The 22,395-nt window shown below is 42.8% G+C and overlaps 1 long non-coding RNA gene across 1 annotated transcript in view; it reads right to left on the bottom strand.

Annotated features, from left to right (window-relative positions):
- Positions 1-293: 293 nt before the first annotated feature.
- LOC134735939 (uncharacterized) overlaps positions 294-22,395 on the bottom strand; it is a 39,026-nt gene continuing 16,924 nt past the window's right edge. Inside the window, exons 3-6 of the long non-coding RNA XR_010119547.1 lie at positions 12,995-13,424; positions 10,734-10,959; positions 3,448-3,572; positions 294-1,839 (exon numbers count right to left, since the gene is read on the bottom strand). This is a non-coding gene — a long non-coding RNA (uncharacterized lncRNA). The remainder of the gene's footprint in view (positions 1,840-3,447; positions 3,573-10,733; positions 10,960-12,994; positions 13,425-22,395) is intronic.

Below are 22,395 nucleotides of genomic sequence, written 5' to 3' on the forward strand. Positions count from 1 at the left end.
CATGATGGTGCCACTGCACTCCAGCCTGGGTGACAGAATGAGACCCCATCTTAAAAAAAAAAAAAAAAGAAAAGTTGGCAATTAATCCTCACTTGGAAAAAACACACTTCCTCTAGCAACATCATGGAAGACTCATCACAAAGCTCTTGCCCCCAGCCCCTTCCTTTTATCTCTGACTTGGTGGAGTGGGGAAAACTGATCCGCAAGGAGGCTGAGTGCTGGAAGATGAAAGGAACTGGGTGTCAAGAATCAATGGCTTTGGCAGTTGACGAGAGATAAAGACAAATGTTCAGTCAACATGAGACAACACTTTTAATGTCACAGTCACGAAGGAAATGAAAATTACAGCAGCAATGAGACATCTTTTTAAAATTAAGCAACTACAAAATAATTTAACCGTTAACACCCAATTTTAATGTGGGTACAAAGAAACCATTCCTTTCACATGTTTGTTCATCCATTCATCCATCCATTCACCCATCCATGGAAGTGCCAAATATAATTCTGAGTTATGGAGACCCAGCCTGGCCTCACGGAAGACTATGCAGTTGAACAGGAATTTGGCGATATGTATCAAGTGCCTCTAAACATGACTACCATTTGATCCACTACTTTAACATCTGGAAAATGCTAAGGGAGAAGTCTAGGAAATCTCTCATATTTATAATAGCAGAAGGTGTCAAACACTTAAATGCCCAATATGGCCAGGTAGTTAATTCATCTCAGGTACTTAAACCCCCCAACCCCTATTTTAAATTTATTTGTGACATCTATAATGAAAAAAAAATTCCAGCTTTCGAGACAGTATTTCAGAATGAGTAATATAGGTATGATATTGATATGGAAGGAAAGAAATACCAAAAGAGGGTATTTCTTAGTGATAGGATTATAGATTATGATTTTAAATTTTATCCTCTGTGTGTTTTATAATAAATTTGTAATGAAAAAATAAAACGCAGTTTTCAAAGTTTGGTTCTCAGAACACTTTGCACTGTTAAAAATTATGTAAGACCTCAAAGAATTTTTATGTGGATTCAGCAATAACTATTTACCACATTAAAAATTAAAACTAAGAATTTTAAAAATTTATATAATTTCATCTCAAAGAAATAAATCCCTTTCATTTTAACATAAATAACATTTTTATGAAAAATGATTTTCTTCTAAAAATTTTTCAACAAAACTATTTGTTTTGTTCCAAAACACAAGGCAAAAATAATGGTAGTTTTAAATTTTTGCAAGTCTTTTTACTATCTGCTTTAATAGAAAACAGCTGGATTCTGGTATCTGCTTCTGCATTCAGTCTGTTGCCATATGTTGTTTTGGTTAAAGCACACAAAGCAACTCCAGCCTCTTGCAGGTCTGTAGCTGGAAAAGGGAGAAGTATTTGAACAGCCTTTTTGGGTAATTGCAGGTAGTTTCTACACCACCACCAAAAACTTGGCAAGTGATAGTTGCTCAAAGTTCGTTGCAGTGTGGAATCTGAAACCTACCACTGAACTTCTTTTTTTCTGTTTTTTTTTCTTTTTTGGTTTCTTTTTAGATGGAGTCTCGCTCTGTCGCACAGGCTGGAGTGCAGTGGCGCGATCTAGGCTCACTGCAACCTCTGCCTCCTGGGTTCAAGTAATTCTCCTGCCTCAGCCTCCTGAGTAGCTGGGATTACAGGCATGTGCCAGCACACCCAGCTAATTTTTGTATTTTTAGTAGAAACGAGGTTTCACCATGTTGGCCAGGCTGGTCTCGAACTCCTGACCTCAGGTAATCTGCCCACCTCGGCCTCCCAAAGTGCTGGCATGGCACGAGCCACTGCTCCCGGCCTGAACTTCTTATTATCTGTGACTGTGAGAGGATGAGAGTGAAAAAGCTTAGTATTATTATGAAGATGGTTTGACCTCATAAATCCCCTAAAAGGTTCAGGGACATTCAGGGATCCCTGGGCCACCTTTTGAGAATCACCGTCTTTATACACAAGAAAGTGTGTTGCTCTCAGAGGGAGCCCTAGGACAACTGGAGTGATGGCTTCACTTTGCATATGTTTGGATGACCTTTCAAATTGTTAATTTCGTTTTTCCACTATACATTTCAATTAAAACAAAATAAACTTTCCTGAGGCCATTGTCATAGATTGGTCTTGTCGGAAGCAGACTCTGCGATGGAGATTGGCCTTTGGAGTTCATATTTCCTGCCTCCTATGCTATTTACCTCAAGAAGAAAAAAAACCCACGAGAAGTCACGTGATACGGGAAAATTATTAGCACTTCATAATATTATATTTTCAATTCTATTTGAATAAATATTTACAGATGCTTCTGATTTAAAACAAGTTTCTGACTAAAGAGTCTCTGCCGCAGAATCCATGGACAACATTGCAATATCTATACAATTTCATTTTACCCTACATTTTTCATAATGATGTCTTGAAACAAGGCAGAAAAATGGCAGAAAATATATTCCCTTCCTCATCCCCCTCCATGAATAGAGAGTTTACCAGGGAAGCCTGTAACTCCCCCACCCCTGGCATTGGTGTTACCTCTCTGTGGATTCTGACCCAGCGTGGGGTTGGGTGAACTTCACAGTGAAGCCAGCATTGGAGCCAGGTCTCACAAAATCAGATGTTAGATTAGGTGACTCTCACCCTGTCTGAGCTCTAACCATTTGGTGTGTCCCCAGATCTAGACTAGGACCCGTGAGGTCAATATCTCCTTCCTCTGTCATTTAGGAGCTCCTGGGATCCCTTTCTTTCCAAACCCAGAACCGAAAGTGAATGGGATTCTATCTTCAAAAAGTGTTAGAAACATAAAAGTGAGCCACCTCTAATAAAAAATATCTGGTAACAGCACTTTGGGAGGCCGAGGTGAGTGGATCACAAGGTCAGGAGTTCGAGACCAGCCTGGCCAAGATGATGAAACCCCGTCTCTACTAAAAGTACAAAAATTAGCCCAGGGCGGTGGCAGGCACCTGTAATCCTAGCTACTAGGGAGGCTGAGGCCGGAGAATTGCTTGAACCTGGGAGGTAGAGGTTGCGGTGAGCCGGGATCGCACCACTGCACTCTAGTCTGGACGACAGAGCAAGACTCCGTCTCAAAAAAATAAAATAAAAAAAGATCCATTAAGACTGTTCTAAGTGTTTTGCATATATTAACTAATTTAACCATCACAATAATGACACGTGGTAGATTCTATGGTGTTCCCCATTTTACAGAAAGATGAAGTCTGGCTACATGTTTACCTGGCTGTCCATGGTAGAAATCTCATAAACTCTTCCTCTCCCCTGAGCACACCTTATCAGTTCTGCTTCCAAATTATGTCTTTATTGTTTCCTCTGTTCCCCGATTCCTTTCTCTTACTTTCTTCTCCCCTCCTATCAGGGTCACATCGCATTATAGTTGCTTGTTGACTTGACTGTATCCCTCTCTTTGAGGACATGGACTGTGCCCAGTTACCTACCGAGTCCAGCTAATAGCAGGTGCTCCAGGAACATCTATGGAATGAATTAACTGCCTCTTCACCCAGTTGCCCATGGAGTAGACACTGTCGGTGGCCATCAGCTATTTCCCATTCCCAGTTATCTGCTGAAAGATAAAAACCGTGTTTTTGCTTCTTTGGCAATATGTTCACCCTCAGAGAGAAACCATATTTGTTTAAATGAATGACCTTTAACCCTGACTTACACTTTAGGATCACCTACATTATTAAAACTACCTATCCTCAGGCCCCACCTTCAAAGATGAGGATTTAGATGTTTTAAAGCTCCCTGATTAATATTAACATACAGCCAGTGCTGAAAACCATGAGTCTAAGCCTAAGGTAGCAAATGATGATCCATAGGCCAGATACAATTGTCACCTGTTTTTGTAAATAAAGTTTTATTGGAACATAGCTGCACCCATTTGTTTATGCACGGTCTATGGATGTTATTGCTCTACAATGGCAGTGTTAAATAGTTGAAAGGAAGATCATATGTCCCACAAAACCTAAAATATTTATTATCTATTTCTACTTAAGTTTTATATATGATGCAAGCTAGTAGTCAAAGTTCTTTTTATTTTCTTTTTCTTTTTTACAAATGGATGACCAGCTGCTCCAGTACCTTGTGTTGAAAGACAATCGTTTTCTGCATTGGGTTACCTTTGTAATGTGGTCAAAAATAAACTGACGGTGTATGTGTAGGTCTGTTTCTCTCTATTCCAAGGATTGGCAACTATAGCTTTTGGACCAAACCTGGACCACTACCTGCTTGCTTGTTTGTTTGTGTGGGTTTTTTTTTAATTTAACATGTTTATTTTATTTTTAAAATAATTTTTAAACTATTTTAAAGATTACTACATATTAGAAAAGATAAAAATACAAAATGTTCATGCAAAAAGTTCAAACTGGGTGAAAGAGTACACAGGAAAATTCTCCCTTCCATCCCCACCCAGTTCATCCAGTTCTCCTCCCTGTAAGCAACCAACTATTACCAGTCTCCTAGATGACCTTCTAAGCCACTACAGGAATATAAGCTTTTAAAAACTTTTTATTCAACTATGATATCCACATAGAATTTTTTAAAACTGTGTGTGTTAAGAAACACATAACATTAAATTTACCACCTTAACCATTTAAATGTACAGTCCAGTAGTGTTAAGTACATTCACATTGTTGTACAACCATCACCACCATCCATCTCTAGAATTTTTTTTTTCCTGCAAAACTGAAGCTCTGTCCCCATTAAACAACTCCCTATTCTTCCCTCTCCCCAGCTCCTGGCAGCCACCGTTCTACTTTCCGTCTCTATGAATTTGAATACTCTAGTTACCTCATAAAAGTGGAACTATACAGTACTTGTCTTTTTGTGATTGATTGGTTTATGTCACTTAGAATAATGTCCCCAAGGTTAATCCATGTTGTAGCATGTATCAGAATGGTCTTCCTTTTTAAGACTAAATCATATTCTGTTGTATGTATAAACCACATTTTGCTTGTCTCTCCATCTGTGATGAGCACTTGGGTTGTTTCTACATTTAGGCTGTTGTGAATATTCCTTCTTTCAATTCTTTTGAGTGCATGCCCCGAAATGAAATTGCTAGGTCATATGGTAATTCTAGTTTTAATTTTGGGGGGAACTTCTATACTATTTTCCATAGTGGCTGCACCATTTTATATTTGTCCCAATAGTCCACAAGGGTTCCAGTATCTCCACATCCTTACCAACACTTTTCTGGTTGTGGTTGTTTGTTTGTTTTGGTTTTTTGCTAGTAGACAACCTTAATGGGTAGGAGGTGATATACAGAATGTATTTTAATTACAAAAATTAAATCATGTTTACATATTTAAAACTTCAAACAATACCAAAGTTTATAAAATTGAAATAGAAAGTCCCCTCCCCCTCTTTTCCCCACCTGATCCACCCTCAGTCTCTCCCCAGATGTAAGCACTGTTAATAGTTAGGGATTTGGAAATTGTATTGTCATTCCTTTTTTTTTTTGAGACAGAGTCTCACTCTGTCGGCCAGGCTGGAGGGCAATGGCACAATCTCGGCTCACTGCAACCTCCGCCTCCCAGGCTCAAGCAATTTTCCTGCCTCAGCCTCCCGAGTAGCTGTGATTACAGGCGTGTGCCACCACGCCTGGCTAATTTTTGTATATTTAGTAGAGACAGGGTTTCACCATGTTGACCAGGCTGGTCTCGAACTCTTGACCTCAGGTAATCTGCCTGCCTCGGCTGGGATTACAGGTGTGAGCCACCATGCCCTGCCTGTATTGACATTCTTGAGTTCAGAAAATTCAGATTATTGTTGGACTCCTTCTACTCTTCCCTCCTTACACTCACTTCCATTGCCTACTTCCCCCACAAGAACCTTAGTAGGTAAATATTATTAGCCCCATTTTGCAGCTGAAGAAGAAGCTGAAGCTCAGAGAGAAGTAGGTTACCTAAGGACACAAGGCAAAGCCAAGAGTTCAGACCCAGGTGGGTGGGACTGACTCCAAGTTCAATGTTCTTTCCACAGCTTTCTCTGCCTGGCTTCTGTCCAGACTCTTAGAGTTTAGTTGTTATGTCACCACCTGTACTTTTTTAAATAAAGTTTTATTGAAACACAGCCACATCCATTTAAACTTTGCCTTTGACTGCTTTCACACTACAATGGCAGAATTGTAGTGTGAAACAGAGACGATGCGGCCCACAAAGCCTAAAATATTTGCTATCTGGATCTTTCCAGAAAAAGTTTGTTGACTCCTGACCTAAGCCAATTACAGCAATCCTACTATCCTTTGCAGGGACTGGTTCATGAATGGGAGTGGTGAGATCCAGTTCTGACAGGTGAGGCATGAAGAGAAGTCAATTACTCTGTCTGAGGCCTTCTCAAAAGCTTTTTCTCCCAGAAGAAAAAAAAAAAGTTTCTATTTTTTCTTTTCTTTCTTTTTTTTTTTTTTTTCAACAACATCTGGGAAGGAAAGGTCTTTTGTGTCTATCCCTGCTCCGTGCAGCAGAAGTTAGGGGGCGACTGTGGTGTCTAGAGCTGAGGTGGTCTTCTTGCTTTGATGAGATGAATACCTGAGTCTGGCAGAGGAGAAAATCAGAACCTGAGTTTCAAAGACACTGTTGAGCGGCTGCACCAGCCCCAGAAGCACCTTCCTGTGGATTTCCTGTTAATTAAACCAGAAATGCTCTTTTGGTCTAAGCTGCTGTCCATCACGTTTCCTGCTACTTGTGGCTAAATGCATCCTCTGTGGCTTGCCTGCCACCATTCCCTTCCCTCTAGCCCATCCTCAGCAATGTCCCCAACTTAGGGATGCCAGATTTAGCAAATACAAGTACAGCACACCCAGTTAAATTTGAATTTCAAGTATATTTGAATTTCAACAATAATGAATAATTGTTTTTGTATAAGTATGTCCAATATTGTACATGAAACATACTTATGCTATGCTTATGCAGTATTTGGGACAGACTTAGAGTAAAAAAATTATTTATCGTTGAATCTGAAATTCAAATTTAACTGGACTTCTTGTATTTTTTATTGTGATAGAATATAAGAAGCATAAAATTTATCTCTTTAACCATTTTAAATGTACGTTTTAGTGGTATTAGGCACATTCTAAATACTGTGCAACTATCACTATTATCCATTTCCAGAATCTTTTCATCTTCCCAAACTAAACTCTGTACCTGTTAAACAGTAAGTTCCCATTCCCCTTCTGTCAGCCCCTGACAACCAACATTCTATTTTCTTTCTCTATGAATTTAATTCTTCTCATATAAGTAGAATTATACAATATTTTTCTTTTTATGTCCGATTCATTTCACTTAGCATAGTGTCTTCAGGGTTCATCCATGCTATAGCTGTGTCATAGTTTCATTATTTTATCAAGCAACACTACCCCAAATTCCTCACAGTGTCAGTATATTTGATGACCCTTCAGGATAAAGCCCAGACCCCTAGCGTGATATCCAAGCTCTTTCCCTGGCCATATTCATAGCCTTATTCTCAATAAAAATAATACTAAGTATTGCAATGATATCCTATAGTCCAGCCACTGGGCACCTGCTGATCCTAGAGCTTATGGCGTATTTCCCTGCCTCTTTTCTCTCTCTGGAATTTCTGTCATCCACACTCCAAGCCTCCTATCCTTGCCAATTTTCAGCTTTCCAGAGGCATACACCCCCTGCAAAGTGGCTACCAAACTTTCACCCATCCTTCTACCCCAGTGGTTCTCAACAGGGGAGGTTTTGCCCCCTAGGAGTCATTTGGCGATGTCCAGAGACATCTTTTCTTATGGCAACTGGAGACATGCTCCTGGCACCTATGGGTAGAGACCAGGAATGCTCCAAACACCCTACGATGCACAGGACAGACCCTACAGCACCGAAGGATCCAGCCCCACATGGCAGTAGTGCAGAGGTGGGGAGACCTTGCTCTGCCTCGACCACCACCCTTGGCTTCTTCCTTTCTATATTGCTTTTTTTATCCTTCAATAATACTAATAATGATGAAAAACCACAGCTACCTTCTGCTGCTGTACATCACAAGTTATGTACCAGGCTGTGTGCTAGACATTTCCCATACATTAAACGTCCCATCCCTATTTGGCAGTGAGAAAACAGTTCCAAGGAGTTTAAGGAATTTGCCCACATTCTCATGGCATAGCTGAAGCAGAAGTGAGACCTAAATCTAAGACTGATATGGCAGGTACCATATTGTATTCAACATGCCATGAGCCATTGAGGCAACATTGACATTGGGCTGGCATTCAGGTAGGCACTTAGGTTACAAATATAAATAAGACACAATTTTTGCAATAAAAGAAGGGTGCCCCGAGGTCGAGAGATCAAGACCATCCTGGCCAACATGGTGAAACCCCATCTCTACTAAAAATACAAAAATTAGCTGAGCATGGTGGTACACACCTGTGGTCCCAGCTACTCGGGAGGCTGAGGCAGGAGAATCGCTTGAACCCGGGAAGTAGAGGTTGCAGTGAGCCGAGATCGCGCCACTGCACTCCAGTCTGGTGACAGAGCAAGACTCCATCCCAAAAAAAAGAGGGGTGCACTATAGTGGTGACAAAAATTAATCTCTCTGAATATATGGCTGCATCATGGTCATACACATCTCTGTAGACTCAATGATAGCCAATTACAGTAATAACAGGTATTGCTGGTTGAGCCCTTAGTGTCTGTCAGCATCTGGGCTTGGTGTTTTCATTCCTCATTCCATTTTATCTTCAAAACAATCCTCAGGAGAGACGTTCTTGTTTCTATTTTAGAGTAAGAAGATTTTGTACAACTTGATTTTGCACATGGTTGATTTTGCACAACGCAGAAGTATGAGCCAGAGTTCAAACTGGGGTGTAATTCCAAGGCCTTCTCTTAACCACTGTGCTCATCATTGGCCCCCTCACAGAAGTCAGTAAACAGCATATCATGATGCAGAACATGGTTTGAATTAGGGGAAATGGCAGATGTGGTCTTTGCCGATGACAACAGTAAATCCCCATCCTATCTCCAGGGGCAGGGATAGAGGTGAATACAAAACTGTGTTCTGTTTATTGCATGATAGTCTCATACTTCAACAAGATTAGGAGGATTAAACCCTCTCCATGCACTACACTGGATGCATTCTCCATGAGAAAGCATCCAACGTCGTTCTCAAAATGTTGCATAAGTTTTAAAATATGACCTAAAGAATCAGAGATTTGAAACAGAGACACATGGTCAAGTAATCTACATTCAATGCAGTTTGCATGCGGTTTCTAGATTATTTGTGAGTTTTGTTACTATTTTTTATTTTCCTTTAATTATGTTGATATGTTCATGCATCTGTGTGCATATATATTACATATGCATGTGTAAATTTAGTTGTTAAGAGTGCAGGTCCTGAGGTCAGATGCTATGTGTTTAAATCCCAACCCTATCCTTAGTGACTGTGTCATTTTATTAAGCATACGGTGTGCCAGGCACTGTGCTAAGCATTTTCTGTGAATTATCTCATTTAATTCCCACACCAACTCTATAACTTGGGTGCTGCCAATAGAACCATTTTTAGATCATAAAACCAAAGCACAGAAAGGGCAAGCAACCTTCCCAAGGTCACACAGCGAATCAATTGTGAAACCAAAATTCTGTCTCAGGCTGAGTGATGCCAGACCCTGGGTTCCTAACCAAGACTGACCCTGAGTTTAGCCTTGAGAGATCTGCCCCCAGTGTTAGCCCATGGCTTAATTTAGCACAAGACATCAGTCTTCATTGAACCTGTTTCCTCCTCAGGCAAATAGATACTCCTTATGTCATAGGATTATAGTAAGGAGCATATCAGATAAAGCACAAGAAAGTAATCTGAAAAATGCCAAGTGATGGGTGGCATACAAAAAGACAAAGGTGCCTGTCAGATTTCCTGTCTCAGCTGGAGCAGGGTCGGCATCCTGACTGGCAGGAGACCAGCTGTCGCTGACGGGCCATGGGTGCATGACCACACTATAATGTCTGGGTCATGCCTTCCTCTGGTTCATGATCAAAAACACAGCCAACATGGCTTAGCATGAGCGAGAAGCCTGGGTGGAGGACGGAATATATGCAGAGAGGCAGGGGCAGGTCAGAAAGAAGGTCCTGGGGAGATTTCCGATTTCAGTTTTCCAATGACTCTTTTAGATTCAACAACCAGCTCTACCCAGATTTTCAGGAAAGCAGTTTGATAACAGGAGATGACAGCCACATGTGCTTGTCAATATTTGAAGAGGGGTGGAGATGGTAAAGAGAGAAGATTAAGAGGCAAACCAAGTCGGGAGTGTGATGGTGAGCACCACTTGAAGTCTGTGTAGCAAGGAGAAACTTTACTCTTAGTGAACTCCCTGCTTTGTCGACACCGGGAAGTAAATTTTTCCACCAAGAAGTTTGCACTTTTGAAGACCTGTTGCTACCTCCACCCCGGGCCCTGAGCTTGGTTTATTGCTCTGCGGTTGCCATATTGAAAATCTTAACACAGCTGACCCTTGAACATCACGGGGATTAGGGGTGTCAATCCTGTGCAGTTGAAAATACAAGTATACCTTTTGACTTTGCAGAAACTTAACTACTCATAGGCTACTGTTGACCAGAATCCTTACTAATAACATAAACATGTTTTCTATGTTATATGTATTACATTTGTATACTGCATTCTTACAATAAAGTAAGCTAGAGAAAAGAAAGTGTTATTAAGAACATTAAAAAGACAACACATTCTAAGAAACATCATAAGGAAGAGAAAATATATTTACTATTCATTAAGTAGACGTGGATCATCATAAAGGTCTTCTTCCTTGTCATCTTCACATTGCATAGGCTGAGGAAGAGGAGGAAGAAGAGGGGATGGTCCTGTTGTCTCAGGGGTGGCAGAAGAGGAGGAAAAAAATCCATGTCTAAGTGGACTCATGCAGTTCAAACCCTTGTGGTTCAAGGGTCAGTTGTAGTGTTATCTCTGAACTTGGGTTGAGTACGTAAAATCTGATGAGACAATGAAGCATAGCCATGAGATACAAGCAATATGCAAGTCTACGGTTCATTGCCGCCTGTTCACATATAACATCCATGATGCCCATGAGCAGAGAATGCCAGTGGGTTCATGACTGTTCAGCAAGCCTCAAAGCAAGTAAAACGCATGTGTGTTACAGCTGCAATTGAGTATGTGGGGGCACTGACACCCCTGAGAGTCCAGGCTTTCCACGCAAATCAGAAATTATCTTCAATACAGAAAAAAAGGCAGCACATTCCAAGAAACACAAACAACAAAAGAATCCTATCCTAGCCTTTCTTACCCAGGTTACCTCCCTGTAAGGGCCAACCGCTTGTGCTGAAAATGATAACATAACAAGACAGAAATATAGGGCAGCTTAGAGTTTCTTTTTCTTTTGATTTTTCCTTATTCATCAATAAACTGAAGATAGAAAGCATTGGTAGAATGGGTGAGCGTCCAGAGGTAGAGTAAAAACAGTTGAATGATGACTTCTATGCAGCGTTTACACTGTTTTAGTGAGAACAGACTACATAGACCCCACGACAAACTACAAAATACAAGTCGTGTGATTTTGGTGATTCTGCCCTCGAGTTCATTGCATTTCAAACCAGCATGGCATGATCTAAAGATGGATGGAAAACTCATGCTGATCACCTACATTTTTATTTTTTCTTTCCTTAGAATGACTTCGAATAATAAGTAAAATACATGACAAGTAGAGAAAGAGACCAGGAAGGAAAGAAAACAGCTTTATGTTTCATACCTTTAATGGTACTTTTCCCTGCTTTTAGAACAAAGGTCTCATCGTTTTTGTTTTGCACTGGGTTCAGCAAATTATATAGCCGGTCCTGCCTTCATCACCACTCCTGACTACACCAGCTGATGCTTGGTGATGGTCTACAGTTTGCCAGACACGCTGCTGAGTGCCCCACCTGAATGATTTTTCTTAATCTCCTAAATCGCTCATATCCCTAAACCTTATGTTTTTCTTCTGTAAAATGGGAGCAAAAGATCCTAATTTCACTGTGGACATAAATGAAATGGATGGATAAACACAAAAGGCTTTGCAAAGACTAACATGCCATCCAAATGGCAGTTACTGCCATGTATAATTTAAAAGAGAGCAAGACGACGGGGAGTGTTAGCTCACACCGACAATCCCAGCACTTTGGGAGACTGAGGTGGGCAAATTACTTGAGGTCAGGAGTTCCAGACCAGCCTGGCCAACATGGAGAAACCCCACCTCTACTAAAAATACAAAAATTAGCCAGGCATGGTGGCACACACCTGTAGTCCCAGCTACTTAGGAGGCTGAGGGAAGAAAATTGCTTGAACCTGGGAGGCAGAGGTTGCAGTGAGCCAAGATAACACCACTGTACTCCAGTCTGGGTGACAGAGCAAGACTCCGTCTCAAAAAAAAAGACTGAACAAGTCCAATCAGCCAGGAGTTGCAGAGTACCTACTCTATCATAGAGGGATCCCCATCCTCGTTTTGCAGGGTGCTAGGAGTTGGGGATACAAGAATAGATGCAAAATAAACACAAAGGAGCACACAGCTGAGGCAGCTGACAGAGACTTAGGGAAGTACAGTAGCTTGCTCATAATCTCACAGCCGATCAGTAAGAATCAAGATCCAAGCCCTTGTCTGTCTCAACCCAGGGCCAGAACTCAAGCTCCTGAGCCTCCAGGTTTGGGTCAGCACACAGCATGTGCATAGCAGCTGCTTAATAATTGGGTTTACTACATTCCAGATTGACATGTACAGTGCTCAGCTGGAATCGACTTTACAACCCTAATTATGGTGTGCCTGGTTGTGTATTCAGCATTTATTTAAATAGTATTTTTTTCTTAAATGTTGATTTCTGAAAGAGGCCTTCCCCAGCTCTCTCTATTTCTCTCCCTTAGCTGCCTGGGCTTCTTTTATAATGAGAATCACACCCTGTAATTCTGTGTTTATATTTACAGGATTCTATGTCCAATGACACTGAGTGCAAGAAGGGTAGAGACTCAGCATCTTTTACTCACCTCTGTAAACTCTGGCTTATATATATAGCCTGGTGCCCGACAAGTATTCATGATAGGGGTTAAGCTGAGTATATTGTTGAATAAAACCACAATAATTATTGGTTGCAATTCTCTCGAATGTCTCCTCCAGAGCACTAAGTAGTGTAATTTATCATGTTTCCTTTCTTGCATTGGCTGTTAGGAAGCTCAAAGCCGTATCTGCAAACCCTTCATGGCAAGTCTGTAAATCAACATTTATTTTCGATCCTGTTTATTTTCGCATTTATTTTCGATCCTGTTCTCATTTGATGTTCCAGATTTTGTTCTTCAATCTTCTTTTGTTATATGTTATTTCATGCTCTCATAATCTATTGTATATGTCCTTGTAAGACACTTTAAACAACATCCTTGCTTGAATTAAATAAATTGCACAGCCTGTCGAATTTCTGGCCTGCAAAGAAAAAGAATGCCCTTTCCAACATCATGGTATGTCTCCAGAGCAATAAACCACCCTTAGGTTACCTGATTTCTGGTGTCCAAACCCCTTTGGGAATAAGGTTTACATGACTAGGGGTAGTTGAGTGGATGAGAAGCTATTTCCTTCCAATTAGGTGGTTGGGTGGTGGTGGAGGTGGTGTTCTGAAGTAAATGAAGGTAAAAGGCAGACAGAACTGCAAAATCTCACAGAACGTGTTTTCCCTGCTCTGACCATGACCTACAGTTCCTGGGGAAGGAAACTGCCTACCCAGGTCAACCCGGCAGCCTCAGTGGGTGAGGGGCACTGGGTAGAATACTTGGGGTGCCAGGGAGGCATTAATGCAAGAGGAGTCAGGTGCTCAGTTTTTATTGGAGTTGGGAGGGCAGCCCCACATCAGGAAGAGAACCTGTTTCTGCAGGACGGTCGGGGGAGAAGGGAGGACTCCACCCAGGCTTGTGTTTGCGCTGCTCTGTGTATTCAGCCAGCAGGCTCTGCACAAGGAAGCAGAGTGTAGGGAGCGGAGCTCCACCGACAGCCAGACACTGGGCAGCACACACTGGAGACCCAGGACCCTGTGCAGGAGCAGCTCCGGGTGACACGAGGGGACTGAAGATACTCCCACAGGGGCTCAGCAGGTAACTGCTTTCAGATCCTTTAGGCATGGCTGGAGGGTTTGCTGTTTGTGGTAGACGGTGTCATATAGAGGCCAGGGGTCAGAGGGTCAAGTTTGATCCCAGCTCTGCCTTCTGTTCACTGTGTGGCCTTGGATGTGTATAAGCCTCAGTTTCACTATCTGTGAAATGAACCCAAAGATAGCGCTCATCTCAAAGTTTTTAGTTTTACAAGGAGCAAATGACAATGTGGTCAGTGTCAGGCGCATAGCCACATAAATAGCTCCTATTTGGTGGAACCATTGAGAGTCATTTCAAGCACAGGACTTGGGGAGAAGTCAGTGGAAGGAGGGATAGGCTGTGTGATTTGGGGATCCGTCAGGGCATAGCCGAGTGGAATCTGAGCCTTCACCTTAGGCATTGCCTAAAGAAGTGGGGAGACAAGAAAAAGGACTTGTGAAGTGCCTTTTGTGAATCTTATTTAACGCTCAAGACCACCCTGTGAGGCAGCTGCTGATTCAAATCCCGGCTGCAGGACCCCTGCTGTTTACATCTCCCTCTGAACCAGTTTCCTGCCTGGAAGAGTCATTGCAATTAGAATGCGGGTGCGCTGGAGCCACACCGCCAGATGCCAGCCCCAGCTCCACCCTGGGCTGGCTGGGTGCCCTGGAGCAGGTTCCTTCAGCCCTCTGGGCCTCAGTTTCCTCATCCGTAAAGTGAACCTAATAACAGTACTGAGATCAAAGGGCTGAGAGGACTCTACTGCCCGTAAATACCTGTGCACTTTGTAACTCTTAGCTGTGGTTCTTGTTTTTGCTGTTACCATCATCTCCATTTTACAACTAGGAACATGAGGCTGGGTGAAGAGGGAGCTGCATCTGGTTCCAAGGTCTCATGGAAAGGACGCTGTGGAACTGGAGGCCAGACCGGCCTGGGATGAGGGTGCAGCCAGTGAGACTCTCACCTTGGGCACGAAATTTAAGGCATTCCAAAAAACTCAGTCATGGAGATAAACGGTATGTTAACACAACATTTTTAAAGTCAGAAATAATGGCAAGACACCCATGATGAATAAACTATGAACATGTTAGGGAAAGATAAGATCAGGAATAGCGTTAATTTTGATTTTCATAAATTTCATGTTAAAATACTATTCATCTCCATGACTGCTGAGCTTTTTGGTGTCCCTTACATTGTTCCCCCCAAGTCCAGGGCCTGATCCACCTCAGCCTCCTGGGGATCCTGAGCAGATCACAGCGGCTTCAGGCCCTGGGTGTATACACTCGGGGTATGTAGAGAGTGCTTCCTCCTAAATGAAGACAACAGACAGGGCGGGGCATGCTAAAGTAGCTTTTCATTTAAGCAAGGGAACAAACCAATGTCCCAAATCACAGAAGATTCTTTTTTTCCAAAGAGTTCTGGAACCCAGAAGGGTTTTGTTTTTAGGAAAAAGTCATGGGCTTTAGGAAAAGCAATGGGCCCATTAAAGCCCATGGATTCTGCCTGCTTTACTATGACAAGCGATGTGGATGGAAAGGAATTGAAAAAGGCTTTGGGTTGGGGGCGGCGATACCTTTGCACCACGCAGGCACATCTGTCCTGCTCAAGTATTAGATGTGAGTTGATTGTCTCTGTGTCTGCAGTTTCTCTTCAAGCCAAGTGCCCTGCCATGAAGCAGTTCAGGATTTGAGTGCCTGAGTCACGTGGATCTAGGTTCAAACCCCAGGTGTGCCTCTCCGTAGCTTTCTGACTGCTACTCTTGGGCAGGTAGGACTAGCGAGGTGCCCACCCTCATGAAGGTGACATTGGTGAGATGAGGGGATGGCATTGCTCAGCCTTGGTTTCTTTATCTGTGCAATCAGGGAATAAGGGGATTCTGCAAGGGAAAAGGAGACAGTGTGTGTGAAGTGCCTGGCACCAGGGTCAGGGCAAGGGCGAAGCCAGTGAGCACCTGGGGGATAAAATGCAGGGAGGTGCACCAGAGATGGCTGCCTTCCTACATTTTGTGCCCTGCTATGCTCACCCTGGTGCTGCCTGGCACATAGTAAGCCTCCAATTAACATTACCTGCGATTACCACACACTTAAAAATGTTTGGTGCAATAATAAGACTATGAGAGCGAGCTCTAAGATTTTTAGGATTAACATCCGTTTGTGCAAACATAATTAAGTACTCCAAAAGCAAAATATCAATCACCAAGCAGCCTTAAAACACCCAAGGTGATTTCCATAAAGGCACCCCTGCCCCTGGACCCACAAAGTCCCATACCAGGAATCAAGCCTTGGGCAGTTCAGTGAGGACGGATTTCAGTTCCCTGTGTCCCCTTGTGCAGGAGGCAACCTGTAGCACTGTACATGGCACTCTTGATAATAGCTACCGTGTTCCTAGCACTGTGCGGGGACACACACGGAGGTGCAGGACTGTGGGGCAGGCAAAGCGGGTCTGTTCTTTGCTCCTGCAAGGTCTTTACTGACGCTAGGGGCAGAGGGCTGGTTCTGCTGGGTGTGCCAGCCTGGCCATGTTGGCATCACCCTCAGCTGAGTGGTGAGGAGGGCCCCTGGGTTACCTACATTCCATTGCATTGATCGAAGGTGTTGCTTGTTTACTTGGTGACTAATTCTGTCACCATTCCACCCTTCAAAACCACCCCCTTCCATTCAACAGTCATCTAGCTGCCTGCTGGTGATGAAGTTTCAGAAGTGCTTTCTCCAGGCCAGCTCGCATGGGGTTTGGCATCTGGCCTGTTTCCAGGAGGAGGGCCTATTGTTAATCTGTAACTACAAGGAGGCGACATGGACCATCAATCACTGTGTAAAAGAGGAGGGATTTGAGGGCAGCTTTCAGGAGGCCAATTCACTCATGGATCAGAACACAGAGCTAACTCAATTATAACAATAAGATAAATGAATAATATTAGCAATAACTAGCATTTACTCACCTGAGTACTGCCAAGCCCTGGTGCTAAATCCTTACAGTGATTATCAATGACCCTTCAACTGTTCAATCCTCACTTTATTTTATCTATTTATTTACTTATTGAGACAGAGTCTCGTTCTGTCGCTCAGGCTGGAGTGCAGTGGTGCGATCTCAGCTCACCGCAACCTCCGCCTCCTGGGTTCAAGCGATTGCCTGCCTCAGTCTCCCGAGTAGCTGGGATTACAGGCATTGTGTCTCCACATCTGGCCAATTTTTGTATTTTTAGTAGAGACAGGGTTGCGCCATGTTGGCCAGGATGGTCTTGAACTCCTGACCTCAAGAGATCCACCCACCTCAGCCTCCCAAAGCGCTGGGATTACAGGCATGAGCCACAGCGCCCGGCCTAATCCTCACTTTAGATTGTACCATATATATTCCTTGCCTAGTTATAATTTTCTCATTGTAGGAATGAATATGCAAGAAATATTTTCTATTCCATGTCTATTATATTACATATAAATATTTCATAAAATTATAACATCAATTATACAGCAGAAGAGACAGTAGAAAGTAAGAAAATAGAAAGTTAAGAGTCTAAACTCTGAACTTGAGTTTGTGAGAGTTAAGTCCTGATTCTCCCACTTACTAGAAGATGATCTGTATTAGTCAGCTTGGGCTGCGGTAACCAAAATACCATAGACTAGGTGGCCTAAACAACAGTCATTTGTTTTCTCATAGTTCGGGAGGCTGGAAGTCCAAGATCAAGGTTCTGGCTGATGCATTTCTAGTGAGACCACTCTTCCTGGCTAGCCAACAGCTGCCTTCTTGCTGTGTCCTCACACAGTTGAGAGAGAGAGAGGAGAGAGCCCTTCGGTGTCTCTTTTTATAATGACACTAATTCTATCAGATCAAGGTCCACCCTTCTGATTTCATTTAGCCTTGATTCCTTAGAGGCCATATTTCCAAATGCAGTCATATTGCACGTTAGGGCTTCAACACGAATCCAACACGAATTTTGGAAGGACACATTTCAATCCATAGCATGATCTTAAGTGAGGAGCTTAAGTTCCCTGGGCTCAGGTTCTGCATCTGTAAAATGGGGACAATAAAAATACCTGCCTCGTCGGATTCTGATAAGGAAGTGGTGAGTTAACACAGAGAAGCATTCAGAGCAATGGCTGGCATAAGGTAGGCGCTACAGAAATATTAGGTATTATTACTGCTAATGTATGGCCCATTTTATTTACTGCTTATGCTAACAGCTTAGCTTATCTCTATTCCTCAGCTGCTGTGCACCAGCCACCCAGTTATACAACGCATGGGCCACACCCTTCTAATCTTCACAGGAGCCCCATGCAAGGAGTCTATTATGGTCCTTCCCTCCACCCTCACTTCTCAGACAAGGAGCCAGGGCTTATGCACATGGCCGGCGTGAGCCAGAGGGGAGCCCAGGCAAAGGGCTTGCGCTATTTCACCACCACGGACGAATTTACTCACGTGCTTTTCAGAAATGCAGATCCCTAGGTGACACCTGGCTCAAACATGAGGAGAAAATCCCCAAGTCCAGGCGCTAGAGCAGGGCCCCTCAATATCAGCACTAGCGACCCTCAGCAAAGCAGACAATTCTTCACTGGGGGAAGGGGGCGGTCCTGGGCATTGCAGGGTATGTAGCAGCATCCCCAGCCTCTACCCACCGGATGCCAGTGCACGCGCCCCAAAGCTGAACCGTGACAATCAAAACTGCATGCAGGCATTTCCAAACGCCCCTTGGGGGCCAAAATCACTCCTGACTCCAGAAATACTGTGCTCCACTTATTGTGAGGGAGAAACAAAACACAGCATATTTCCAAGGAGAAAACGTTTCGCAAAGCAATGTAAGTCATCAAGGAACAGGACAAGATCCAAAATATGAAATATAGATATATAGTCCTGGAAAATTGGTACCAAAATAAAATACCCTAGACATTGTAAATATGTTATATATATATAGTCTGTGTATGTGAGATAGATAAAGTAGACAGATGATAGATGATAGATGATAGATAGATGATAGATAGATAGATAGATAGATAGATAGATAGATAGATAGATGATAGATAGATAGATGATAGATAGATAGATACTCATCATAAAGTTGAAATATCGTCAGTCGAACCATCATGAGTTGAGTTTGGGACATCTATATCGCTAACATCTACTAGGTGCGCACCCTGCCAGGCACTTTCCCATCACATTTACCCCTCCGCACGATACCACGATGTATCAGGACATGCCTCAACCTCTCTGTGCTCCGGTTTCTCCTAAGACAACTGGGAAAATAAAAGTACCAAGAGGACCAAGAGAGGCAAATATATGCAAATCAGAACTGCTCAGCACAGAGAAAACACTCTAAATGTGTTTATTATTGTCACCATTATGAATACTGCCATTTTCCACAAGAAAGATACGTTCAGAAGGGTCAAGTGCTTTGCCCAAAGCCTCACAATCATGGGATTTTATGGATGCCTGTCTCACTCCAGAGCTCTTGTTCTCAACAGGAGAGAGGGGAACCCCAGAGACGCAGGAGAGCGAGACCCTGGAGGGCAGCCTCCACCCACCTCCGGGGGGGTATCTGGTCTTGCTTCTGAATAACTAGCTGGAAAGCCTGCCCTGCCCGCCAGTTCTGGGGGAAGGGAAGCTGGAGGCCCAGGACAGTTCTCTTGATTTGCAAGCTGACAAAACAGTGCACCAGCAAATCAGTGCCCCTAGAAGGGTTGTGAGTGTATTCAGGTGCCTGGGTGATGGTGGTCTGTGGACTCCAAAGCCTGAGCTATTCCTCAGTCTGAGAATCCGTGGGTTTGGTTGTCTAGGTCAGGGTAGGCAGCAGCCAGGAGAGTTCTGACCCCAGGAGACACTTGCTCACTCACCCCAGAAATATCCAAAACAGGGGCTGTCAGCCTAGAGATCTTGAAAGTACCCCGATGCCCAGCCCCACCCCAGAGAATCTGCTGTCATCCGTCTGGCTGGGGCCTGGGCATGGAGATCTCAGAACTCTGCAGGAGGTTCTCACGTGCAGCCCATTCTGGGGACGGGCCCCCAGGACACAGGCAGGAGGCGGGGAAGTGAAGGGGCTTTCTCATCTGAACCCCCACAATCAACCCCCAGTGGCAAAGTGTCAAACCCTCAAACACAAGTGTAATTTCAAAAACAACACCTCTCCACCCACCATAGCTTAGTATGTTTAATGTAAAATAAGGTCATAAAGACAAAACACTCGTCTAATCAGTTCATGAAAGAAAGGGCATTTTAACACCCCATTCAAACTTTTTCTTTTTCAAAAATGAAAGCTAGCTCTTTCAATTGTATGTTTATCATGAAAAACTCTATCTGATTTATTTTTCTCCTTTTTGGGAAATGGGAGAAAACTATTACAGACAAGAATTTCTGTCTGAACTGCCTTGAGCCTCAGTTTTCCCATCTATTAAACGGGGATTTAATACAAAGTCTCCGCCCAAGTCATTCTGGTTTGCCCAGGGTTTTCCAACTTTAACGTAAGAGTCCTGTGTCCTAGAGCATCCTCATTCCTGGAAAAGCCTTGAAGATGGTCACCATCACAGTATTTTTTATTGGTGTCTGATCATGAGAAGCACTGGGGCATTTGCTAAAAATACAAATTCCAGGGCCCCAACTTGACTTTTTGGTGAGAGGATCACGGGAATCAGAAATATTGCCAGATTCCTCAGTAGAGTCTCACTACCAGGCACCTGTGGGAGAAACTGGCTTCAAAGAGCAAAGATCATACCGGTGAGAGTCCTATTCACGCTGACACTTGCGCAGTGCTCGTTATGTGCCAGGCCCTGTTCAGGGCACTTTGCTTATATTCACTGGTTTGATTCTCATACCAGCCCCTTGAGATGGAGGCTATAATTATCCCGATTTTTACTGATAAGGAAACTGAGGCCCAGCGAGGCTCAGTGATGCTCAGGGATTCCAAACTTCAGAGCCCACATTCCTATCCTATGTGCTACACTGATGTCTACATAGAGCTTCAGCACTGGGCTGGCACACGGCAAGCTCTCCATACAAGTCATATATGGTTATCATTATTACGAGTTCCAGGACCTTTGGGGCACTGAAGGAGTTGCCATCTTCTTGACAATTGTTAACAGAAGGCTTCATTGCAAAACATCAAAATGCTTCTTTCAGCCTTCCCAGTTGTTTGGACCTAGTCCTGTAGGCTGAATTCATTTCTGCTAATATTGACGTCAGCCAATAGATGGCAGTAACCTTTTGCTTTTGTCCCACCCAGATAAATCCTGTTCTATAAAAGGTTGATGGACAGGCAGGAGCAATTTCACAACACATGCATTATAACTGCTGGTGGAAAGTGACAATATCTGAATCGAGGTTATCACTGAAAAAGACACGCCATTAGATTTTCCTTCTTTCAGGGCCCTTCACCTTGAAGTGGCCGAGAGGCTACTTAGGGTGTGCAATGATCAGAGTAATGGAACCCCAACTCTGTGGGAAGAAAAAGCTTCTCTCCTACTTCCATACACCACGCATCTTCCAGCTCCAAGATTTTTCATAACCTCAAGCGTTGATTCAAAGTAGCTCTGTTAGGATTGAATTTACATTAAATAGTAAGAGCTTTAAAATAAAGCTTATAAACCTACTGTTAAAATAATTTTAAAACTTGTTAAAAGCTGAATTTAGATAGAGATACTTTGTGTATATATATTCTCGCATGTGTATATATGAACGTATGTGTTTGTGTGTATCCTTGACTAAGACATTTAACCTGCATGCCTCAGTTTCCACACCAGCAAAATTGAAATAATACTACTCTGCCTTGTTGAATTGCTGCAAAGAGCAAATTAGTTTTACTGCAAATAAAGCTCCTAGAACAGTTTCTCAACAGAGGGTAAGCACTCACCAAATGTTGTTATTGTTATTACTCTATCATTTCTATGATTTTTTAGAGTTGTTGTCATTGTTTTTATACACAGTAGGTTCAAACCCTGGTAAACTTTGTGTAAAGAGCCAGATAGTAAATATCTTAGGCTTTGCAGGCCATAGGTCTCTGTTGCAACTACTCAGCTCTGCCATTATAGCATGAAAGCCATCATAGATAATATATAAATAAAAGGGCATGGCTATCTTCCAGCAAAACTTTATTTACGGATGCCGAAATTTGACTTTCACATAATTTTCATGTGTCACATTCTATGATTCTTCTAATTTTTTTCCAACCATTTATAAATTTAAAACTCATTTTTAGCTCACTGGCCTACTAAAACAGGCAGTGAGCTGAATCCAGCCACCGCTGTTCTTTGCCAACCCTGGTCTTGAGGATTCAATATTATATTATATTCATAATGTCCCATTAACAGACAGAAGCGATGATCTGATGCAAGTGTGTGAGTCATGGATTTTAT

This window comes from Symphalangus syndactylus, chromosome 24 (genome assembly GCF_028878055.3).
Source record: "Symphalangus syndactylus isolate Jambi chromosome 24, NHGRI_mSymSyn1-v2.1_pri, whole genome shotgun sequence".
NCBI classification, from domain to species: Eukaryota; Metazoa; Chordata; class Mammalia; order Primates; family Hylobatidae; genus Symphalangus; species Symphalangus syndactylus.